The sequence below is a fragment of the Scophthalmus maximus genome, chromosome 22 (genome assembly GCF_022379125.1).
Source record: "Scophthalmus maximus strain ysfricsl-2021 chromosome 22, ASM2237912v1, whole genome shotgun sequence".
In the NCBI taxonomy this organism is placed as follows: Eukaryota; Metazoa; Chordata; class Actinopteri; order Pleuronectiformes; family Scophthalmidae; genus Scophthalmus; species Scophthalmus maximus.
This window is the reverse complement of record NC_061536.1, coordinates 5,166,836-5,192,500: the sequence shown is the minus strand read 5'-3', so window position 1 is coordinate 5,192,500 and position 25,665 is coordinate 5,166,836. Positions and strand designations below refer to the sequence as shown.

At 43.6% G+C, this 25,665-nt stretch overlaps 1 protein-coding gene and 2 long non-coding RNA genes across 10 annotated transcripts in view; 2 read left to right on the top strand and 1 right to left on the bottom strand.

Moving 5' to 3' along the window:
• gabbr2 (gamma-aminobutyric acid (GABA) B receptor, 2) overlaps positions 1-25,665 on the top strand; it is a 166,813-nt gene that overhangs the window by 19,534 nt on the left and 121,614 nt on the right. The window lies entirely within an intron of this gene.
• Positions 6,110-7,248, top strand: LOC124849777. Its single transcript, XR_007030332.1, has 2 exons — positions 6,110-6,250; positions 6,397-7,248. It is a non-coding gene; the product is annotated as an uncharacterized LOC124849777 (long non-coding RNA).
• On the bottom strand, positions 14,640-22,578 carry LOC118292220. The gene is made up of 3 exons (XR_004786859.2): positions 22,507-22,578; positions 18,530-18,714; positions 14,640-15,779 (listed from the first exon to the last, which is right to left on the bottom strand). It is a non-coding gene; the product is annotated as an uncharacterized LOC118292220 (long non-coding RNA).

Below are 25,665 nucleotides of genomic sequence, written 5' to 3'. Positions count from 1 at the left end.
GCAGTCTGGAGCCATGTTATTAAAACTCTGTCAGCTTGTGCTCTTGGGCCCATTTCATCAAATTTGCAGCCCACAAACCGATATTTGTATTATGCAATCACTTTGACACGTGTCACAAATAAATTACAATCTCGAGAGGCAACAGGACGCAGAATGCACATGGAAGGAAGCAATCTGTATTAACAAGTTCATTCCTCATCACCTCAAAGGATGAGTGCGAAATGAAATATTCACTTTGACCTGAATGAGTATACACTTGCTTCCTCCTCACAATAGTCAAAAACACAGCAAAACAAAACAAAGAGAAAAAGATGTATTATGAACAGAACTGTATTTTAATTTAGGCATCAACAACTTCTTAACATTTTGTTGAAAAATTATATTGTAAATGATTTGGTTTGTTGGAGAAGGAGTTGGTTTTCAGCCCCTTTTGGGACATTAACTTGTTTTGACATTTTTTCACCTCAAGAGACCTCGAGCATCACATCAAGACCTCAGATGTTGGAAACATGAAGTTCTGAAAGTTTTATTTTTTACGCATACACCATTAATATCTATTTCTGTTGCCTTCATTTCTAAATAATTCCCAAACAGTGAAATCTAAAAATCTTTCATTGTAACTGACACATTGAACGGTGACTGAGGGGATATATATATTTAGCACAATCTAATAATCCTCATCGCAGACAGTCTTATCTGCTGATAACACTATTTACATGATAAGATGCTCCTACTGCCTTTCAGATTCTTTTTCTGCCTCTGTCCAAATGCACAGCAATCTTTGCGAGAAAGCAGAGCCTCCATTCATGCTGCCTTTCTGTGTATTGATTCCATGGCTAAAAGCAGGGTGATGGCAGTATGCCTGTTTTATTATTCTGTTTGGAAAATGTCCAAGAACAACTGATTCCACCCTTTTGCTGCTTCTTAAAAGTGGACAGCTTGTTGACAATATGGATCCAGCTGCAGCTGAATTCAATCACTAACATGCTGTCAGTTAAAATGTATTTTAAGTCATTACGTCCTATTTTCCCTGACTTTATTTACCGCATTTATTTCCTTCAGCGTCACAACTTAAACATAATGTGATGTTTCATGGCCACAATGGGACACTTTGCAAATGAACCCTGGGGTTTCCACCGCTGCTGCCAGGAGATACTGGCCGCCACTTCCTCTGTCAGCCATCTTTTATTAAACCCTTCCATTATGTCTGAAATTTCAAGGTAAAAGACTGTCTTGGGACAGAACATCACCGGCCACATGCAGCCACTTCAACACACTATACAAGGTAGATAAAGCAATTAAGTCACCAAGGCAATGTTTGCACGAGATTGAGTTCTTACAGCGACATGAGAGACATACAATTTGTTTTTAAAATGGCAGCCATGTTTATTACAGTACGGCAAAAGCATCCCTGTCATGTATCATTCCTGCTTTTTGTACTGTGATGGTTATTGGGCCTTCGTGAGCTTTTATTGCCTCAGTTGTCTGTGATTGATGTGCCCAATGAAGGGGGAACGCTGGTTGGGCTGATGACACCCCAAGCTGTGCGAGGGAAGGATGCCTATCACACTAATTCAATAGAAAACAGTTGGAAAGTGAGTGAGATTTCATTATCCCGCGTAAAGCAGATCATTCCAAGGGGCCATCTGGTCGGACGGAGGACATTACTCCTCAGGCGTATTCATATTAACATTCATATTCACATAGACAAGAGCCATCACAACCCTGTGCTGATGTCATTGTAAACAGGCTGCATTGGCCAGCATCGTGTTAGCCGTGTTTTTTTTTCTTCATCTGATGGAAAGGACATGAAAAAAGTTCTGCCAACTCTGACACTTGGTGTTGCTGTCGCGCTGAGTGTGGAAAGTTTGCTAACATTAAGCATCTGCCAAACCAAACCAAATTCTAATTTTAAACGTCCACTCCCTGCCAGCAATTTTAGGTCCATTCTAAAAGTCTCTTTAAATGGCAAAAAAAAAAAATCATGTCCACACTGAGCTACTGAGCAGTACAGCCCGTGTTACACTAATTACCACCCATATTAGTATTCTAGTGGGACGTTAGCGATTAGCATAGCTATTAAAACCATAAGGATCTCCCATGAGGGAAAAACAGGAGAGAAAACCATAAATGAGGCTAAAATGTTTGCCGTTTTTTCCTTCTTCTATAGCTTTGTTGTGTGCAGTGGCGTTTCCACCTTTCAGCCTTGGCAGACAAATGTGTAAAGGGTGCTTTGCCAATGCAGCAGCACTGCTGCAGCACTAGTCTCATGTATGTAAATTGTGTGGAAAGGGGACATCAATTATTGTTTGCAGTGTGCACACGCTGTGCATTTATTTTCGTGTGGTTTGGCAAACCTGTCAATTGTTTGTGCCGGAGAAGTTCGTCGCGAATGCTGCAGACTGTTTTTAACGAAAGCAAAACCGATGACACGGATGCCCATGGTCTAATGTTCGAACCTCGCGCTCAGGCCACATCCAAAAGGTCTGCAGGCGCGAATGGGCTCGCGTGTGTTCCTGCGCGTTCAGAGACATCCTCTGAACTTAAAAAAGAAGAAGACGCACAGTCCTGGGCTTGTGTGCATGAATATTTAAAGGTGGTGCACTAAACAATCCTCTAGTGCTGACCTGTTGCTGCATGTAGTCTTATTGAATAAATGAGCATGCCTCATATTTACAAGATCACTGCTTTCAAGATGTATGAATAAGAATTATACATGGTCCCCAGCGGTTGTTGGTAGCCTCCCTCTACATAAATATTATCTGTATGCCGCTGCTCTCTGCTCTGTTGACTTGCTCTTGCACACAGGGGAGCTTCTATTGATTTCTAGAAGGCCTTCATGTCGGTTTCTTCCGCTCGCTGGAATCACATTTTCAGGATGGGCCCTTCCAACTCTCATTGTGTGCAACATCCCCCCTTTGTCTGTTCTGTTTGTTTCGTGCAGTTATTTGGCTTCTTACAGTGTTGTTTAAAAAAAAAAAAAAAAAAAATCGGTTTAAGGCCTACTTGGAATTTCTGAGGGGGACTCACTCGAAGTAGTTAAATGAGAAAAATGTGTCTAAGATCACAATGGCTGTTACGTTGTTTAAAATGTTGCCGTGTTAAATGATGGTGTCTGCATGTTCCTCTCACCCACTCACTGTCAGTAGTGTTGCATCGATGCGGGAATCAGTGCTAGCTCAGTTTTTCCTCAAGGCAGAATGTGTGACAACGATGGCAAGGGTACCGCGGGGTCATGACCATTCTTCTTTATTTGATAGAGGGCAAATGTAAATGTCAGCGACGTCTGAAAAGGAAAGGTCTCCTCGTCTGATGCTACAAGGAATAAGCAGTGACAGATGGAAAATGCGTTGCAAGCTATCGAGGCGAGGCTGAGAGGAAAAGAAGTATAACCATGAGAAAGAATTGGGAAATGAGGAATTGTGCAGAAAGATTTTTAAAGTAATTCTATTGTACTGAATTTAAAGAACATATTCCTGAAGAGTTTTATTATTACCAGGAAAAACAGTTGATGTAATAGTCACATATAATATCTTTTAACAAATTTGAGCTGACTTATTAGATTCATGAGTACTGTGAGATTTTTATAAAATCATCATCTCCTGATCCTTTTTTCTAAAAGCTGTTGTAGCCATTGATTTCTATGTAGATCTATCTAGACTCTATTGATCAGTCATGCTTTGACCTTACAAGAGTTCAGATGTCACCTATATGGCCGAAAGGAAATCATTAAAGTGCAAATAATATTTCAGTGACCATAGCTTGTGAAAAGAAATCAATTTATCATTAATTTCATCATTGTTTCTGCGCTCCAACGGAGATCCAAAAAATCCCCCCTCCCCTCACAATAGAAATAATACATTTTGAGAAGAACATTCCTAACCACGTCTCTCAAATCACAGTGGAACTACATCTCTCCAGTATGAAGGTTGTGGTTGGAGTGTCTTGTCTCAGCTTCTTCCCACAACAACAAAGGCAGACCAAGAATAATGTTAGTGCATATTGAACTCATTAATTCATGAGGGTAATTGAAATATTAACACAGCTGGTTAGACAACGGAGACGGAGCATCTTCAGCGGTGTTCAAATCCGGCTCAAAGTCACCAAGGAAATTATGTTTTATTTACTCATAGATTTAATTCCTCACGTGACCTCATAATCCCCACGTCCAACTCCAATGGAGTGTGTATCACAAAGGTCCCTGGACAGGTTCACACTTTGTTGGATGTTGTGCAAAGAATTTATTGATGATAAACGCAATTGTCCTGTATGCAAATTACCAATAGTCAAGAAGTGCTGGCATGTTCTCCATCGGAGTACACCTAAATTATTTAGAGACTAGAGAGGGTGAGACTGTCGTGAAAAGACAAAAATGAAGAGAGTTAGAGGAAGAGCAGGAGGCATATGGTGAGGAGAGGGGAGAAGATTCAATGTGACAGCGGTGTAGAGAGAAGAGGATTTGTGTGTGTGTGTGTGTGTGTGTGTGTGTGTGTGTGTGTGTGTGTGTGTGTGTGTGTGTGTGTGTGTGTGTGTGTGTGTGTGTGTGTGTGTGTGTGTGTGTGTGTGTGTGTGTGTGTGTGTGTGTGTGTGTGTGTGTGTGTGTGTGTGTGTGTGTGTGTGTGTGTGTGTGAGATGGCTGGATGTGACTGGTACGAACAAATACTGGAACATTTACCCCTTTTTAATGACGTGAGAGTGGTGCTGGGAGAAGGGGTGTGTGCAATGAAAGGAACAAGCTCTCTGCATCTGTGAACAGTTTGATCTGCACAGACCTCGCTTTCGCTTCTCGGGCACGTGTCTTTATGTTCATACACTTTCCGCATTCGTGTGTGTGTCTGTTTGTGTCATTATGCCAGTTTAATTGCGCTGATATCCTTCTACGTGTGTCTTATGCGTGGCTGTGGTTGCATGTGCATGCCTTCGAGATAGTCATTTGGGGTTGCTGGCTGGGGAGGCGAGAAGGAACATGACAAGTGTGCAAAGCTTGTTGCGGGGTGTTCTCAGACAGTCGGGGGAACTGGGGGGGGGGGGGGGGGGGGGGGGCCTGGGAGGCCATGTGCTGCTGCTGTCACATGTCGCGCTTGGCACGGCAGCGCGCGACTGGCAGGCGGGCGAGGAAAACACCACCCACTGGGAACTGTGGGTGTGGGGGGTTGGGTGAGCAGGATGGCTGCGGAGCCTCGCGATTCCTCCAAAGGCTTTATCAAAGGGAAAAAATAAAACGCAGAGAGAAAGGTCTGCCACTAACAATCAGACTAGTAGCACACTCAGAGAATGAAGGATACTCCATGCACCGTATGTTTGTATACAGTAATCTACTTGGACAACAAGGAGATATTGAACATTTTCTACAAATGTATTCTGAGAGTTCTTCAAATAAGACATTTTATATATAGTTTGTACCACTGGTCTTTCGGTTGCATATCTGCAGGTATCTCCAGTCTTGAAGATGCATATATTTTGGATTTGTACATTCAGGCACTTTAATACTGAAAATGAATCATTGCCAGCCTGAGGTCCATGTGCATGTTTTGTCAAGGACCTTCTTTTGTAATTGGCTTTGTAGTTCAATAAAAAAGAGAGAAATTATGACTTGCTGGTTTTTGGTCTTTTAGGATTGATTGACAATCAGACTAAATGCTTCAGCTATTCATATTCAATTCTGTTTCTGGTAGTGCCAGGTGATAATTTTATAACCTTTTTTCTGGGGAGTTGTAATGGGACAGATAATATTGTGCTTTGATGCTGTTTGAATTTTTATTTCTAAAAGCAAGCTTTAATGAAAAAAATAAACTTAAATGTACGTTTAAATGTAATTCTTTATAGTGGAGCGCAGTTCAACTTCTTGAACAATTTTACCATGTGGTATATATTTAGCCGATACATTTGTTGTATTGTGATATGTATTAATAGTGTCAAAAGACGTGTTCTGCTTTGAAATACGCTATGAACGTGAGACCATTTTGTGACAGGTGTGCGTGTATTTCTTAACAATGTCCAGTCTCATTGAGATCAAGAGACGTCTCAAGTAAGATCAAAGATACATCAAGGCCGAGTGTTTCACATTCAGTATGGAAATGCTTCGTTTCTGCATTTCAGATTGAGGTGAGAAATATTTAAAAAGATTGTCATGAATAGAGAGCGAGAGAGAGAGAGAGAGAGAGAGAGAGAGAGAGCAGCAGAGATACGAGTGAGCAAAGAAAGAACAAATTAGAACGGAGGAAGCATGGAAATTTTTTCATTTCCAGAGGTAACCTGTGTGTGTGTGTGTGTGTGTGTGTGTGCTTTCACGCTCTTTTGAGTGAAGTGCACAACATTTGTCAGTGTGCACAGAAACACAGACAAGCTTCCCATAAAAGCGCCACCACTTCTTTTTTTCCCCCCATAAACACTTAGACTTGCCACAAAAGTTTGAAGACCACCCATCAGCCTTCATGCCTGCTGTTTGACCTTCAAGGCAACCAGCAACGCACAGCCTCCGCACTTGTATTACAACATCCCTTGTTCCCTCTTTAATTTTTCCTTTTCCTCCCCATCACTTCTTCTCCTCGTCTCCACCACCTCACCCTCTGCTTGGTTGTGATGGATGTCTGCTGTGTGCGGCGCACAGCAGCCTGGAGGAAATATTCTGTCACACATCATCATAATGCGCCCAAGGACGCCGGTGTTTAAGCCAGAGACCCTGGTGCTGTCATGTCCCCAGATTATTGTGAAACAGATTGATTAACCCTCGAGTGGAAGCAACCCCTTTTTTCCACGGTGGCAGGTCGCCACCTCTCTTGGGGGGGTCTCTTTCTCTCTCTCTTTCATTCCACTATGCAATAAACCTGTTGCACTTTTGATCAACGACCCCCAAAAATCAATGTCTTTAAAGGTAATGTGTCTTTTATTCACGTGTCACACCTAGGTTTTCCAGCAGAGGTTTGTATGCGGTGACAAGCGGACTGTTAAGAATTTCTGTAAACGCTACATTATTTATTGACCCATGAATGCTACAATGTGCACGGATAACATTGTTTATTTAGGATAAGGAATAACTACAAGATGCAAATCTAATATTATTAATATTTTAAACCTTTTACCACATTTTTTTACCACAACACAGCCGTGGTGAAAAACCACTGGTTTAAAAATTCCTGTGTGAAATCAGAGAGTGGAATCTGAAAACCACTCTCACAGAGATTAGATTTTTGAAAACAACTTTTCGTAAAATTCACCAGAAATCATCACGTTTTTGTACAAATGCACGAGCTCTTCCTCCTTCATGGGGCTTTCGGTCCCATTAAAATAGTCCCGCAGCATCCCCTTGTCTTCACTGTCCAGTCTTTCGTTCCACTCATTCAGAATGGTCCTGGTGTGGCGGGCCGACCTCAGGCCCAGCAGAGAGGCCACTGCCTCTGTGTCCCAGAAACCAGGACCAGCAGCCTCCACGATCCCCCTCAGTTTTGTCACTCCAGCTCTTGTTAGTCTCTTGCTGAGTCCGGGTCTGCCGCGACCATGGAGATCCAGCCGGGCCCCCCACACCAGAGGCTCCTCCAGGAGCCAGAACAGAGATGCTGCAGGTTCCAGTCTGGTCCATTTAAACAGTGTCCTGAGAGAGAGAGAGAGAGAGAGAGAGAGAGTAGCTGAGAAGATGAGATGACGGAAAAGAGGGGATACAGACAAGAAGGCGTAGAGGGAAGTTTTTTTTTTTACCACAGTTTAGTCTCAACACACGCACATACACAAAAACAACTGCAAAGGCTTCTGTGGTTCCCTGAAGACACAACATACAGTAAAATATAAAAAAAAATGATAGTTAGGTGAATTAATTACCAAAACTTTCCTTCAGTTAATTTGACCACATACAGTATGTTGATAATATCACATTTACATAAATTGAAAAAAAGTCTCAATTCTGGAGTCAAGAAAAATATAAAATTTGGTATCATAAGTTAGAAAGAAAGGTAAAGTATTTGTTTATAACAATGAAAAACTACACCACAAGCAAAATACTTCAGAATGTGATATCTTAATCAGAATGAGGCACAAGAGGCAGGAAGAGTTGATGTTGCTTGTTGCTTGCACTTGTGAGCCAGGATCGAAAAGAGAGGAGAAAAAAAAAAAGCGATTTCTTGGATTTAATCTGCTTCTGACTTTCTCTGAACAGAACATTAAACTGCTTGGTAAAGTCTGAGTGAGAGTCACTCTCTATCTAATCTGCTGATTTGGCTCTTGGCGAGATTAAGGGGTTATGGTTGAGAGAGAGAGAGAGAGAGAGAGAGAGCGAGAGAGAGAGTGAGAGTTGATTTGATTTGATTTGATTTGGTCGTTTTTACAAATGCACTTCAAAAGAAAACTAAAAAAATCAAAGAATGCATTACATAAAAAAAAGTCATCAAAAAACAGAGTGAAATAGCTCAATGTCCGGAAAAGGGAGAGAGAGAGATTTTTGATTTTTAAAAACAATTTTTATTAAGATTTACCAGAGAACATCACGGTCCTCAACAAATGAAATGAAAAAAACACAACAACAACGACACAAAACAAACAAAAAAAATAACTGAAAATACAGAATAAATCAGGTCATAAACACAGAGTGAAAGACGAGAGCTTCCTCCTTCACTGAACACACAGCCGTGGAGAAACACCACTGGGTTAAAAACTCCTGTATGTCGTTCATCAGAGAGTGGAACCTGAAGTCCATTCTCACTCTGGCTCTCACCAGAGACACGTACATGTGTGTCAGCTCGTGTCCGGACACATTTCCTATCTTGTCTTTCCTGCTTTTATAAATCGACAGTTTGGCCTGACCAACCGCAAAATTCAGCAACTGCCACTTTGTAGCATCTTGTTTTCTGTAGCCAGCACCAAAAATAAAATCAGTCTCCGTAAAAACTTCCCCACAGTCGAAAAACACAGTTTTTTAACACGTTAAAAAGAGGTTTGAGTCTGTGACCGTCCAGATAACAGTGAATGATGGTCTCCGTGTGTGGACCCAATGGACATGTGGAAGAGATTCACTGCCAGAGCCCCGTGGAGGATCCTCCACTGCGGGTCTCCAGACCTCTTGTTCAGTCATTGAGGTCAACAACCCCATCTTGTCCCCAAAATGGTCTTCAAACTTCACATTTTTGCGGTGTTTCGTTTCCTGAAGGAACTTCTCTATCTGCTGTACGTGGTACATCTCTTCCTGCACTGAACCAACAGTGAGTCAGTAAGAGGCTGACTGACTATAGTACTGCCACTTTTTTGGCCTGAATATCGCCCTCGCTCGTCTGTTTTCTTTTCCTCACAGCCATTATGAGAAGAGGCTGACTGATGTCAGTACAGTCTTTCGCCTCCTCCGTCCCCCATCCCCGTGCCCTCCTTAGTATTGTTTCCCTCCCCTTCCACCTCCCCTCCCTCCACCTCCTTGTCTTCCTCCACCACCTCCACCGCCACTGCCACTGAGAGAGAGATCTTTTGATTTTTTAAAAACAACTTTTATTAAAATTTACCAGAAAACATCACGGTCCTCTACAAATGCACTAAAAAAATTAAAAACAAAAAATGAATGAATGTACTGAATAAATCAAGTCATAAAAACACAGAGTGAAAGATGAGCTCTTCCTCCTTCACTGAACACACAGCCGTGGTGAAAAACCACTGGTTTAAAAATTCCTGTATGTCGTTCATCAGAGAGTGGAATCTGAAAATCACTCTCACAGAGATTAGATTTTTGAAAACAACTTTTAGTAAAATTCACCAGAAATCATCACGGTTTTTGTACGAATGCACAAAAAATTAAAAAAATTAAATAAATGAATGTATTAAATAAAACAGTCATAAAAACACAGAGTGAAAGACGAGCTCTTCCTCCTTCATGGGGCTTTCGGTCCCATTAAAATAGTCCCGCAGCATCCCCTTGTCTTCACTGTCCAGTCTTTCGTTCCACTCATTCAGAATGGTCCTGGTGTGGCGGGCCGACCTCAGGCCCAGCAGAGAGGCCACTGCCTCTGTGTCCCGGAAACCAGGACCAGCAGCCTCCACGATCCCCCTCAGTTTTGTCACTCCAGCTCTTGTTCCGCAGTCCGGGTCTGCCGCGACCGTGGAGATCCAGCCGGGCCCCCCACACCAGAGGCTCCTCCAGGAGCCAGAACAGAGATGCTGCAGGTTCCAGTCTGGTCCATTTAAACAGTGTCCTGAGAGAGAGAGAGAGAGAGAGAGAGAGAGAGAGAGAGAGTAGCTGAGAAGATGAGATGACGGAAAAGAGGGGATACAGACAAGAAGGCGTAGAGGGAAGTATAGGGGGCAAAGCAGAGTTGATTAGAGGTGGAAGAAGGGAGAGAATTGTGCAGAAGCGCTGAGACGATATAGAAGAAACACAAGGCTTGTTCTGTCAGGTAAAATCCAGGAAGCTGCGTGAATTCATTTGCATCTATTTTTCGGGGCAGGGTTTTTTTTGGGTAATGATGGACGAGCCTCGCGACCACTTTTAATGGTGCTGTTGACAACACACTTGCTCAAACTCCCCATTCACACAGCTGAGAAACTGTATGACTTCATTCTACAGGCTAAAACTGCAGCTTATCTCGTCTTAAGCAGCAGCTTTGCACTGTGGAGGTTGGCTGTGTTGCAGCGGCTTGTAGCGAGGGCTGACAATAGGAAGGTGACGACTTCAAATATTTTGGTTTTTTTCTTTCTCTGCTAGCAGTGGTTAAGTTTCTCACAGCAGAGCGGCGGGCGTGGAATTAGGATCAGTCTCGTGCAGATAAGTTCAAATTTTGTTGAATGCCTGAATTATTAGAACTAATAAGAAAAACACACTTTCATCCCATTGTGCCACTCGAGGGACTTACAGCACAGCCCCGATGTATGATGAGCACCAGCACTTCTGTTTCCATCCTCCTCAGCCGCAGATTCATCCTTGAGCGGGTTGTTGTCGTGACCCGCTGCTGTACCAGTGATGGATTTCAGTTTTGACGTCTGAACTGAGTTGAGCGCGTCTTCGATTAAAACTATAATTCTTCCCACTTCATTATTTATGCCACATAAGCCAAGCCGTCTCGGGCCAGGCACCTTGTCGATGCTTTTAAAGCCACGCAGAGTGATGAACGACTCTATTTTTCATGGGGATCGAGGGGACTTTCTTCACACACACACACACACACACACACACACACACACACACACACACACACACACACACACACACACACACACACACAGAAAAAATGACATGAAAGGATATTCCCAGGGTTTTCTCCCTCCGGGATCTGTAGCTGTAAGAACCCACGGGCATGGGTCTTTGCCCCCTCCTCATTGACGGCCCTATTTGTCTTGCCTGGTCAAGCCTATTCATTTGGCTCACAACTGCCATAAGTACAGTAGTGGTACAGTTTATTTATAGCTCTGATTCAAAGCTCAGTGTTCTGCCTGGCGAGCAGTGCTTGCGTGCAGCACAGAGTAAATATAGCATCTCTTCTGTTTCGCCTTCGCCTCTCTACATCATTTTCTGGAAAAAAAAAAAATCTCTTCATCTTCTTTCTTTGCTTTAACCCTGACACTCTCTCTAAGAGGTACACTTGCGTGTGTGTGTGTGTGTGCATACACACTCGGAACAACATGCACACTCACTTCCCGTCCATATAGCCTGTAGCAGCGCTGATGTCTAATTGGGCTTTCCCTTTCTATTTCCTGTCAAATACTACCTCATATACACACAATGTCAGTGGCTCCTCGTGCCTTCACTTGACTTCTTTCATCTAAACCCATGTATGGGTTTAAAGAACACACATTGTATGTTCTCCCTCCATGCAATGTGCTGGATGTGCAAATTGTGTCACGCGCGAGAACATGAATAATGTAAATCTGTAAGTTTTCCCCCCCGATCTCTCTCCAGCACGGCTGTTTGAAGCATGGTTAATATGAAGTGTTTTAACCTGCAGGGCTGAGAGAGGAAAATGCTCTAATGAGCTTGGATTGCTACTAAAGCGTGTGTTTTTTGTGTGTGTGCCCGCAATTATAAATTTGCTCCGTCGTGTGCTGTTGTGTATCTTTGTGTGCGTGTGTGTGGGTGCGTGCGTGCGTGCATGTTTTTTGTTAATGTTTGTGTATTGAAGACGGCAGAGAATCTTTGCCCGGCGGTGCTGGAACATGACAGTTAACAGGCGGAAAGCGAGTGTGTTTCTACCAAGCTTTAGTCCCAAGTTTCATTAACTCAGTCGGCATCCCCGAAACAAGTAGAGGTATGAGAAAAAAGAAGAAGCAAGGTTTCCTCTGGAGATTAAGAGTAACAAGTAAAAATGAAGACAGAGAGTGTAAAAGTACATGCACCTGGACCCAACTGGAGGGGCTTTCTTTCTGGCAGCTGAGGCTGTTGCTGTACTGTGGCGCGCGCGCACGCACACACACACATTTACTTTTATCCACACACACACTCCTCGCCAGGGCTGCTCAAACCCCATACAAGTCGGGCCCCCGTTCCACACCAGTGGCTAAAAAGACGGGGAGAGCAGCTGACACTTCTGCCGAAGAGAGGAAGAGCAAACGCAGCCAGCTCCCCCCTCCCCTCTCCCCTCTCCTCTCTCCTCTCCTCGCAAGTGCTGCTGCTGCTGCTGCTTTTATAGCCCGGGTTCCTTCTGCAAGCCATTTAACATTTCATAGCCGTAATGCATGGCCCTCTCCTGGGCTGAGAGTCCCAGCACTAGTTTATTCATCAGACCTGACCAACTTAGCCGGAACAGGATAGTCAGATTTGAGAGAAAGGGGTTTGGGAAGTGTTCGTGATTATACTTATGGCTGTTAGCGGCACAAAAATAATTGCTTTTTCATGGTATAGTACAGAGAAGGGAAAGGGACGGCGTCAGATCCTCTTGTTTGTTGTGAAACTTGGTATTTGGTTGTTGAGCAGTCCGGAGTTTCCGTGTGGAAAGGCTGCATCTCACATGCTTTCTTGCGTCACTTATCTGTTTTTAGCCTTTTTTTAATCTCAATAACAGAATGTTCGTCTTCTCCGTCACTTTCTCATTCCCTCTCCCCTTTTCACAGTCTCTCTTTTCTGCTCTCTAATTAACGCTCCCCAGTTCCTGCTCTTCTCCCCTCGTTGTTTTTCTCTCGCTTTGTCAGGAGGAGGACGGGGAAGGGGAACTTAGTGTTTTCTCATTAAGTTAGCAGGGAACTGTGGAGCACAACATTTTAATATCTGCCCAGATGCCCATTAGTCCAGCAGCTTGGCCCAACTGATGGGAACACAGATCAGAGGGCAGACAGTACAAGTCCCCACTGGCTCTGCCTGATCAAACATCCTGTTTCACGGGTGCCGGATTGGGGCAGTCAGTTGGTTGTGACGACGCCACAAAAAGGCCGCTGGGAAACTGTTTTCTGAGCAGATTGTTAGGGGTTTACAGAATGTCTTGACAGAGCACTCGCCCTAAAGAAGCCATGGCACTCATTACTGCTGTAATTCCAGCGCCGAAAACAAAATGCATTTAATGCATATCTGTTGCTGGAAAATACCTTTAGTTGTGCAATCTTTTTTTTGTGGCCCATTTCTTCACTTATGGTAATAAATGAAGAAGCCAAACACAAAAGTGTAAAAAAAAAAAAAAGCCTTGACATCGTCTTCTTTTTCTAATTCCTGAACTGTTGATGTTTTTGTCATATTCGGTGTGTGTAGTTTTGACAGCAGAGAGATGGAGGGCAGGAAGAGAGAGAGAGAGAGAGAGAGTGGAGGCAAAGATCAGTGGGAGTTGGCAGGGTGAAGGGAAGTCAGCCTGGACCCCCCAGAGCGGAGTGATTCACCACCAAATAAGTAGACCACGTACACACACATCCATATATATATGCACACGGACACACGCACACAAGCCGAATTGTACACACAGATGTGCCGATACAGACGGGCGCAGGTTATGTTTTGTGGATGTCAGGACACATCACTGTCAGATTTGTCTCTGTCCTTCTCTGGAACAAAAAGAGGACAAGTGGAAATGTTCTGTGTCACATCTCTGTGCATCATGTGTTTGGGTATTGAGGACTTTATGTTAACATGCAGACTGAATGTTTTTCACCGAAATGAAAGAGGTATTTCCATCTTTTTTCCATCTTCAACTCAGTAAAAAACAGCGTTTTTCTTTTTTTCATTTCCTGCTGTCAAAATCCTGCGGCCATTCTGCCATAATTACAAGTAACATCTGGATTATAGACCATGAGTCATTTGTCCGTGTTGTACTTTCAGCGTCTTCAGTGTATTTTCTGCCATTTCATCCTCCTAATGTTGAGATTAAGTTGTCATGGCCACTAGAAAATTGTGGTGACGGGTGGCGCCAGTCTCCCTGAAATGACAAAATGCACCAATCAGACCAGCTACATAGGGTCAGGATTTATTTTGGTTATGTAACGGAGCGCACAGAGGCCTTAGTTGTTCATCGGCTTAAGGACAAAGACAGTGCAACATTAAGACATTTGTATTTGTGTTTATGTTTCAGTTTGTGTTTGCATGGCGTCGCATAATGGGTCATGCATCTATATTGTACATCACCCTTACAAAAGTGCACTGTACAGTCGTCTTGTTTGACACACACACACACACACACACACACACACACAGGCTGAGCGGGTTCCTGCCATGTCAGATTGGGATAAACCAACTTGTAATGATTTAACATCATCAGGTGCTGATTTTTCCGCCGTGATCACCGGGACGGAGGCAATTGGCCAGTGTCCAAACACCACCGTCAGTCCTTTCCCAAGGTCATCGGCTCTATAAGATATCTACAGTGTTAGACAGCCTCGTCCACTGTCCCTTACTCCACGTGCGTGGTTGGGTCAGATATACTGTACAGAAGCGCCCATGGGGGACTTTGTGCTTCACTGAGACCAGCCGTGGTGACACTACGGAACACCGAAGGAGGCCGGGAAACATGAAAACCCAGTGAACCAGAAATGGGGCATGTGTGCTGTGTTACCCAGTCTGTGTGCGTCGTCTGATTATCTAAGGCTAATTAAATGAATCACATTAACAAAGAAAATAGGAGCCATACGCACATAAACACAAATTCCCCGGCAGTCTGAAGTATCTTCAGTCGCTGACTTTATGATCACTTCATTTCAACTTTAATACAAAATTGCATAACTTTGGTGAAACAATGCAGTGGCATCACATGCTGTTAGATTCCTGACGCAATAATGCATACTTTTTTTGTGGCTGTTATTGCTGCGGCAGGGTCACGGTGAAGGTTCTATATATAACTTTTCTCCATTTTCTGCATCGCCAAATGCGGTTTTTTCGCTAAAAGCTTTAGCCATTATTGTTTTTAAAAGACAAGAGTTTGTAATACAACCTCTAAGCGGTGCTACTTCTTCAGGGCAGACTGGAGGCTACATTAACTCTCTGTTGGAATGAGCTGGTTGGGCCTGGGCTTGCTAACATAAGCAACGATGTGATAGAACAAATAGAAAGAAATAGAAGCAAAAAAAACCAACCTCCAAACGGTTAAAATGGCGTTACTTTTCACTGCTGGAAACAGTTGGTGAAAACTATTGTTAACCATGGACTACTGTTAGTTCAGACAACCATTGATGAGAAACATCAATCAAAAGGAATCTGTCTGGATCAAGGAGAAGAGAAAAACTATCTTGACATACTGTAGGCATGAATGCCAACAAAATCTGAAAAAGTCCTGTGTCAGAATATCAGCAGTTGTCCTGAAGAAGTGCTGGTGGTTGACCCCTGGAGACCAGTAAACCTCTCTGCGTGTGACTAATGTGACTTCTCTGCAACAATCCACAGTATCAGCGTTTTCCTGCACTTTACCCTGCAACAAAAAGAACAACCACATTGTCAGCATTGCCCTAACAATCCTGAAAATGAAGCGTGGTGTAGTAAGGAGAATTAACCTCATGTTTGAATTAGTCAATTCTTCTTGTGTCTTCAGCTTCCGGATAGACACTATTGTAGTGGTCACTTTCTCTTGTATGACTAAATGAAAATGTTTTTAAACCACAGTTTCTAAGCCTGGCATCGCCACACCAATCCACATTTGAATGGGAGGGCCACATGATCCAATCTATGAGAGCTCGCTGATTGGTCTGGATTCCTGACTAGAATTATGTTTAAAGATAGAAATTTAAACAACGTTTTTTGTCATCCAACTATACCAGTCGGAATGTAACTTCAGAGGAATAACACAGATCACAGAAGTCTTGTGTGTCCCAACTTTCAGCTTGGCAGTCTATGATCTTAAGTAATGATCCAGGAATACAGATACAATTTGTTTTATTGAGTGGTATTCCGTGTTATTTTCATAAACATGAGCAGCAGTTTATGTGTGCATCTATGTTTGTGTGTGAGAAAGTGTGTGCTTTTCTGTATGTGGAGTTTGCTGCAAAATGACAGCATTGAAGTTCCACAACATTTGCAAACCTTTCTGGTTGTTTGCAACAAACTCAGTGGGAGACTGACACATACACTCCACATTCATGATGAATTGGTTGATTTAAAAATATATACAAATTCTGCAACTATGGCGATAATGGCAATCACGGATTTCGCGCTCATTCATTCACACATGTTCTACCTCAACCCCTCGTCAGCCTTTTCTTCCTCTCTCTCTCACACACACACACACACACACACACACACGTGAACAAACATGCAGACAAGACAAGAAGCAGAAGCGCGTCAGCGCACGCTGCGTCAGACAAACACAGGTGCACTTGACACAAATGCACAAACACGTTTTTGGGAAGTGGCCCAATTCAAATTTCCAAATGCCCTCACATGACAACTGATCGAGCGAATACCGGTGTTGCAGTTAACCCCTTCAACAGGTTCTCTGTTGCCATGGCAACGTGCTGCAGGCTGACCGAGGCGGGATGAGTGAAAAACCCATTTCCTTGGCGACCAGTGGAGATATGCAGAGACATCAAATGGTTTTGTGTGCGCGAGCGTGTAGAAAGTGAATGGGCTGATGTATGTTTGTGTGCGGACGTGTTAGGATCTCATCAGTGCGTCTCATCATTCCCACCAATGACGAAACGGTCTGTGAATAAGGGGAGGAATTGCTCTTCTTTGATTGGCTTTCTGCTCGCCGAGGCGCAATCGACTCGCACACGTGTACGCATTCACTCAAACACAGACGCAGCTCCCCTTGTTCCCCCTAATGACTGCAGCCGTCGTTATCTACCAGCGTTTTTTGGGCTGTGCGCAGGAATGTGGAGCCATGAAAAGAGAACAGTCTCATGCTCATTCTGCATCTCTGTGGATGAGCTGATGCGAGGAGAGTCAGAAAGAGGGAGAGAGAGAGAGCGAGAGGGAGTCATGAGCCAGTTCTCTCTGCATTCTTCTTTCTCCCATGAATCTGCCCACGCACTGCCTTCCACCCACATCATCGCAGCAGTGATGGAACTTTTTCTACCTCCTCCCTTGCTTGTTTTCTCACTCTCTGCTATTCATTCTCATGCTCTCTCTCCCTTTCTCCTATCCGTCACGCTTCCCTCTGCAATTTGTGTCTCCCTTTCGCGCGCGCTCTCCGTTTGTCATTCCTGGACTCCAGCTTCTTCTTTCTGCCCATTTGTTCTTCTGCGTTCATGTCCCTCCATTCCGCCCTCGTACTCTCTTTTCTGACCGAGAGAACATTCTCAAGAATATTTCCTCTTATCAGCCATGTACCTGCACAAGGCTACAGCAAAACTCTGGAGACCACATTTGAGGTCTTAAGACTTTTTCACTGTCGTTGTGAAAATTGTCAAATAAACTGCATGTCTTGTAAAGCAACTGTTCGTAAATTATTATTATTATTTTTGTTGTTGTTGTTGTTGTTGCTGTGACTGAATAATTTTACTGAAGTTACAAAATCTAAAAATGAGACTTATTTTTTTTTATTAAACCGCAGTATCAGAGCTCAGCTGTGGACACAGTTCCAGTGTTATTCAGTAGATCTTTTCTGTCATCATAGTTCTAGCATCATGTCCAGGGGCAGGTGAATGAGAGGGGAGCAGTTTTTTCCGATCACAGCCATTGGAGGTGCCTCATCAAAGGCCTTCTGGCCTGGCCTGCTCCCCTGGGGCATTGCATCCTCCAGGATACACATCAAAAAGTCCTTTGCCTCCATCACAGCTCATCTCACCTGACCAGCGGTTATTCTCTATGATGCTTGGCACAAAACCTCACAGGAAAATGCCAACAATTCTTCTGGGTTTGTATTGATTTGATCTGCTTTTCAAGCGGCTTGTAGGCGGAAAAGCAATGTGTGGCGATAGCTTTGGTTTTGTATTTGATCAAATCGCTAAGCAGAAGTCTGATGTTCTACGTCAGCATGTTCACCAATCACAGGTGCGATCCTGTACACACAGGAAAATTTCAAAAAGAGTATCAGTCTTTGTCTGTATTTTTAAGTACCGAAAGCATTTTTTTTTTCTGAGCAGTGCAGATTCCTTTTCCAAGCAATAATCTCTCTGTGTGTATGTGCGTGTGTGTGTGTGTGTGTGTGTGTGTGTGTGCGCGTGCGCGCGCAATACAGCAAATTCATACGGACATCTTCCATTCTCCGTGTCATATTCTCACCTGCGGTGTGCTTTCCCGCTGTCAGCTGTAGCAGTATTCACGAGGAGTGGGCAGAGATGCAGCCATCTTGGAGGCAGTGGTGCATGCCAATGTCTGCCTGATGAGTTCACAGAGGAAGTAGTTCATCTTCTTCCACTGTTATTTTATTCATTACTGCCTGTCGGAGAGGAGAGCAGACACACATACTGGATACAGTGTAGGTGCGCGCACGCACACACACACACAGACACACACACACACACACACACACACACACACACGCAGGTAATCAGGTGGGCAGATGGGCACAACTTCATGTTGGGTTGTTTTTCCCTCTTTTTTCTTCTTTCCTTTCTCTTTTCTTTTTAAGCTTTTTATATTTTTTTCCATATGTTTTCTTTCAATTTTTTTTCTTGTTTACCTGATCCATATAGCCACTGTTTACAGTGCATGTCACTTAGGCTCATTACAGTTGCCTGAGGCTTTCAAACAGGTCTTCAAATAGTCTCTCTGAAGCCTTTCCAGGATTAAATGGAGATAAAAGAACTCAGTTAGCCTGCGTTCGTGCCACTCTGCTTTGCGTCTGTCTTTTTTTCTGTCAATTTGGCCATGAATGGCTTCGGCCTTGTTGTGAGGGCAATTAGGGGAGAACCCCTTGGGCACAAGCAGTTGAGGATTTCCAGATTTTTTTAATTTATTTTTTTAGTAGTAAACAGGAGTACATTTGAAGACAAACTGAAACACACCAAGTAAAAGATATAGCGAGACCAAAGGGGAATGCAGCGGAGCACCGTGTTCAGCCCTGCAGGTGTAGTTATTTCAATGTTGCTTCTTCGTCTTCGTATGACACGTCGTGTGCGAGAAGTTGTTGGTTGGCCGGGAAAGAAAAAGAAACCATTGGGCATGGTTCGAGTCAATAGAGAAGTTAGGGAGGAGAAAGAGTGCGGCGTTTTGTCACTGCCTGATGCTTACCGGAGTTCAGCAAACACTCATTATGCTTGGCTGCCTGTGCAGTGAAAAGTTTGGGAGATTCAAACTGAGGAAGACTCCTATCCCTCCCCCCTGCAGGCCAAAATAACCTCTAAAATTATACGATATCTCCCTGGCTTCTCCCTGAGATGGAAATAAGTTCTGTGGCTATTTTTCAGGTTGAGGCTCTGCGATGTATTGCGCTGACATGTGGATGATGTTAAACGCAAGCAGTGCCCTCCAATTAAAATCAGTCCTCTGAAGAGATAACTGCACCTTCTCAGCCAGCTCAATTGGAACGCTTAAATGGAACTAGACTTGCTTTCTTGCCCGATCACTTTCTCTTCATGCTCACAAGGTCGGGAGAAACTGACGTGCTAATATTGTTAGAGAAGAGTTGTTTATAATTTTTCTGTGGAAAAATCGCGTCCCGGTGGCCAAGAGACTAACGTGGTGAAAGCAGTGCAGAGGGGATGCGGATGATGTTGTTTTTTTGAATCGCCATTACTTTGTGCGACCATAATGACAAGTTTAAGCCAAAATATTGTCTATTTCCACTTTGTAAGAAAGGAAAGAAAAACAAAAAACATCAAATGGACATGAGTGAACTTACATTCTACAGTACCAGTGAGCTGTATATCAGTCATCAGTTATGGTAGTAAAGAGTACAATTTTCTTATTGGACTGAGAATGTGTGAGGCTGGCTGTGATGTTAGTCTTAAGTGATGTTCTCCACAGACGCCACCACACTTAGCCTCAAGGGACAGTGTGCATTTATGCAGACTGTCCGTCAGTGACACATCAGGATGTCCTCCCCCCCCCCCCCCCTCGCACATATACAGCCTTATCCAGACTTTCTTGGTTTTGAAAACTGAAGGTGGCAAACACTAGTTGTTTTATTCATGAGGTTGAGTTCAATACTGGCTTTAGGCCCATCTTTAAGCCTGGCCTCTTATAGTCTCTGCTTGACAGAATTTGTGGTCTTCATTAATATTACATTGTGACATCATGACAAATATATATTCCCAGAGGATAGCAGCAAAATGAAGTTTTTTTTTTCTCCTTCAGCAAAATAGTCTCAGTAGTTTCCCCCTAACTTTGACAGAGAGACATCTTTCAGAGGTTAAACTGATCAGTAGAGATTTTTTTCTGTGTTTACTAGGTTTTTAATTCAGAGTGGTTGAGTTTTACACTGTCTTTGTTATACCTCAGATATGATCTAATCTGTCCGGCCTGACAAAAAGAATGTTGCTCAGGTGACAAAAGAAATAAGTTGCATCTACCTGCTGGATTTTAACCAGCTCTGCTAAAAAACAAAACAAAAAACAAAACAATAGGGATCATTGTGTGATGAATGATATGGCAGGAAATAAGAACGACTTTGCGGCAAGACTCTTAACATTTCAGATGGAAGAGAATAAATGTCAAGCATGGAAGAGTATTATAAATAGACTGGATAGATTGATTAATCTTTGTAATGCTTATTCAGTCATGCATTCAGAGCTCTCCTTTATGTGGTTTACATGTAATTTGGAATGGCATTTTGCTCTTTTTTAAGTTATTCAGGAACATACCAATACCCCCCCCCCATCTCTCTCACACACACACACACACACACACACACACACACACACACACACACACACACACACACACACACACACACACACACACACAGGAGCTCTGTGATAGGTGACGCCGTCACACAGAGTCACTGGTGATGACTGTCACTTGTCCTCTCTCGGGTGGCTCAGTGGTCAGAGATTGGGATGTAACGGAGGAAGACTATTATTGGGATCTACTCAATTATTCATCTTCAGGTGAACTCAATACCTAGCGTGGAAGAGAGTTGGCTTGACGTGAAGCACGGCTGTCACACGCCCGAGCAAACATGAAATGGTGCGATCCAGAGTTATTACAAACGCAATAACACATTTTGTGATGTAGTTCTTCATTGCTGTTTGTTTGATTATGGGATACAGGATAATGAAGACATATTACATTTACATTTACAGTCTGCAAAAAAGTCACTACACAGCTCTTTGAAAAGCTCCGGTGAACATCAGTTCTAACACTTTCCACACTGTGTCTTGATTGCTCTTCCTTTGCCGGAGCTTATCTCACCCGTGTTCAGTGTGTACGTCAACCAGTGGACTCATGTGACAATGGGGTGTATCTTTGCTGATGGCCTTGCCAACCAACCCACAGCTTTGCTTGTGGGAACAACAGCAGCTCAGCAATGTTTTTCCTTTAAACCAAACTCGAGCCAAACTTGGTTTTTTTGTGTACAGCAACCCCCCGTTAACACCAACACATATTCAATAAGCAGATGCTGCATTATAACTTCATGAACATTCCCCAAAAAACGAAGAGACACTCATGAATGCAACTGCCAGAGAAGGCATTTTTTTATCCCATGTTGTGTTTACACACCAGCAGAACCACCTTTGATGGGATTAGAATCACTAAAGATGTGCTTTTGCCGGCCCGGGAAGCTGCTAGCAAGGAGAATGTGCAGGGATTTATGCATTTTTGATGCAGCGTGGGGAGGAGTGGAACTCTGAATAGGCTGCATGACCTACTTAGAGAGCCGTGGAATTCCGACGACTCGTCATGCCACAAATCTTTCTCTCACTCTCTGTATGCGTGTGTCAGAGGGATGTATGCAAAGTGTGCTCCTGCGCATGTCCTGTTTTGCCTGCTAGTGTTTGTGTGCGTGTGTGTGTGAGTGTGAGAGAGCGATGTGTATGTGTACACACACACACACACACACACACACACACACACACACACACAATTTAAGGGTTTCCTCTGCTTCATGTTTCTCTTTACTTTACATTAGTGCATTGTGTATCCTGCTCCACGGGCTGCATCTTATTCTGAGCCTTCCAGTCTCTTATATTCAAAAGCCTCTGTAATAAAGAGCCTTCTGACACTCTGCGACACTGGCCACAATTTACTTAGATGGCATCTGGAAGACTGTAGACATGCCTGCACATAAGCGCGCACACACACACACACACACTTACTTTTAGCCCACTGATCCTACGGATAAACGGTGCACCGCTTCTCACTCTGTCCCCATCTAAGGAAAAAATGACATTTTCTTTGCGACATGGCCTGGTAAACAAATAATTTTTTCTTTGCAGTCTAGCCCCTTCTCTCACTTCTCTCTATCACCACCCACATACACACACACACACACACACACACACACACACACACACACACACACACACACACACACACACTCTCTCCCTCTCTCTCTCTCTCTTTCTCTGTAGCTATGGTAACACACTGTCAGCTTCTCAAACAAGATGGTATTGTCCGATTGCTCGGCCTGTCACATTCCTCATTCCCGCTTCACTGTCACCCTGTATGGTGGGAGTCTTTTCCAGGTCTTTCCAGTCACCTCCATACAGACCAGTCAATGGGCGATTCATTTGAAACGACAAGCACCCGCAGTTAATGCCTTCAACTGGAGTGTTTTGATTTGGACCGGAAATTAGCTATTGTGAGAGTCGACCACCTGGTTAGATGCTGTGTGTCCGTGTGTGTGTCCGTGTGTGTGTCCGTGTGTGTGTGTGCACTTCTAGCTCCTGGTGATTGATGATTGTTTGTGGATACTGTTGGCATGGCCCCCAGCATGGTTAAATATTCGCTGATTGATGAATCCCGGGGTGTTTAGTGTGTGTGTGTGTGTGTGTGTGTGTGTGTGTGTGTGTGTGTGTGTGTGTGTGTGTGTGTGTGTGTGTGTGTGTGTGTGTGTGTGTGTGTGTGTGTGTGTGTGTGTGTGTGTGTGTGTGTGTGTGTGTGTGTGTGTGTGTGTGTGTGTGTGTGCGCGCGCGCGCGTGCGCGCGTTGTATGTGCGCGCTGGTGACAGGGTTCCTCCTCGTCAATGTGGAGCACTGTTGGTCCAAAGCTAGCATGCACAGAGTAACGACTGGACCCACTGAATATCGTCCAACAACAAAATAAAGGATGAAAGTTTGGTGAGGAGAGGGGCAAGACAGATGAAATGTTTTCAAATATCACATTTTTAGATAATGATGGACAACAACATTTTTTGGTGGAAAACGGGGCTAACTTTACATATCTTCCTGCTTTTCCTCAGAATAAATCACAGAAAGACTTATTCATTCTGGCTAATTTCATTTCACTCGGACGTCATTATCCATTTTCCCTGAAACAGCTAATCCGCAAACCCCCGCTTTACCGTCAATGATTATTTAACCAGTTTTCAGTTAATGTTAATAACTGATAAGCACATTTGCTTGCCATGTTATGTCAGTCCACTCTTTTAAAAGCATCCCTTGAAAAATATGGTTAGACTATTAACTAGGAAATTAATTGGATTGAGCAGAAAACTGCAACGATAACATCCGGAGAAGATGAGTTAAGGATGCAAGGCTTACAGCCATGACCCTTAATAACTTGAACCTCCTGGAGCTGAGGGAGATCAGAGAGATGGAGGAGAGAGGGAGAGAGATATAGCTAAGGGATGAATGAGAGGTGGAAAGAGAGAGCGGTGGGTGACCGATAGAAGGAGGTTAGTGCAAACAACTGCAAGACGTGCAGCGAAAGAGTGGGTTTTAAAAGAATGAGAGGGGAAGAATGATGAAGTTTTTAGAAATGGAAAAAGACGTAGTGGACGGAGAGAGGGGAAAAGAGGTTCAGAGAATGAAAAGAATGGTCCTCGATCCAAACAGAGACCAGGACATGGATTCCTGGGAGGCGGCGTGCTGCTGTAACAAGATTGATGTATGTGGACAGAAGAATCCCTATAGGCTGCAGAGAGGGACAGCCTGAACTGAACACGCGCACACGCGCACACAGCTTGCAGTTTTTTTTTATGCAGTTCCACAGTCAGTCACACACCGTCCATGACTCCTGTCTGTCTGCTGTGGAATAAAGACGGGTGCTGCACTCGTGTCCGCCTCGTGACAAGGTTATCAATAGATTGGTCTCTTGATTCGAAGAAGGATGAGTAATCTACCGGTGTTTGTCCTCTTAGACTGTCGATAGCCGTGTCGGCCTTTTCCCACTCTTTTAATGGCCTTTATTAGATAACCAATCACAAGAAGGACTGCACAGCGTAGCATAGAAAGGAGACAGCAATGTCACCTGCGCACACGCTCAAACGTGACTTGTGTGATGATCGTGGTGGGAAAAGTGCCCTTCTAAATGACAATGTTAAAAGAAATCTAACAGAAACTCCGCCTTACGTGTTACACGTTAGAAATTAATGAAGACAACGCGGCAAAGTGATTGACAGTTAAAGTCCCAGCGAAACGGGAGGGTTCTCATATCATTTGGCCGTGACTATTAACCTTTAACCCTTAGGGAATTGATTTTACTGTACATATCAAAAGTGGTTTACTAGTCATGGAGAGTATTACTCAGCCTGTGAAATCAGTGCCTCCTGTTGCTCTGGAAAAGCTTTGTCTGGAAAAAAATAACCCTAATGATGTCAACAGGGTCATCTTGGATTGGGCTAAAAATTTGTAACAGAAAACATACTGCACATTACAAATATTACAAACCCAGTTGTCTTCCATGAACCTTTCATATCCCCAATAGACACGAAATATAGGAGGGGCTACTATGCGCTCCCCCATCATTCCGTTTATAGGCTGGTTCAGCTGAGAACAACTCAAATATAATCCAAGAAGTATCTTGAAGGCTCGCAATATTTCATTTTGAGTTCATTCGGGTTCATGCTGTCAGTGATGACACAGAAGAAGAAAAAAAAATCATACGAGGGGCTGCCCCGAGTCAAAATCGACTGTGATGCATTTTCTAGGAGCAGATATCATGACTCCCCAAATCAAGGAGACTGTGTGAGAAATGCTTACAGACTTGCAGAAATATTTTCCTTCGTTCTCTCTCTACACTCACGTTATCTGCACACCACCAAACGGACTCATCCCAGTGCTGGACTCGTTTACTACTGTACTATTACCAGCGTTATCCTCTTTTCCCCTACCACTCCTCTTTCCCTGATATCCACGGGAGAGTGTGGTGGACCTTCGGGCCCAAGAAACAATTAACTTGATAATGGGTTCTCTCCCTCTCTATTTCTTCTTCCCACTCTCTGTCCACATCCACTCTCTGTCCACATCCCCTCTCTGCCTGTCTTTATCATTTACTAGTTAGTAGATACACCAGGGACGGCACCTCTGTGGTCG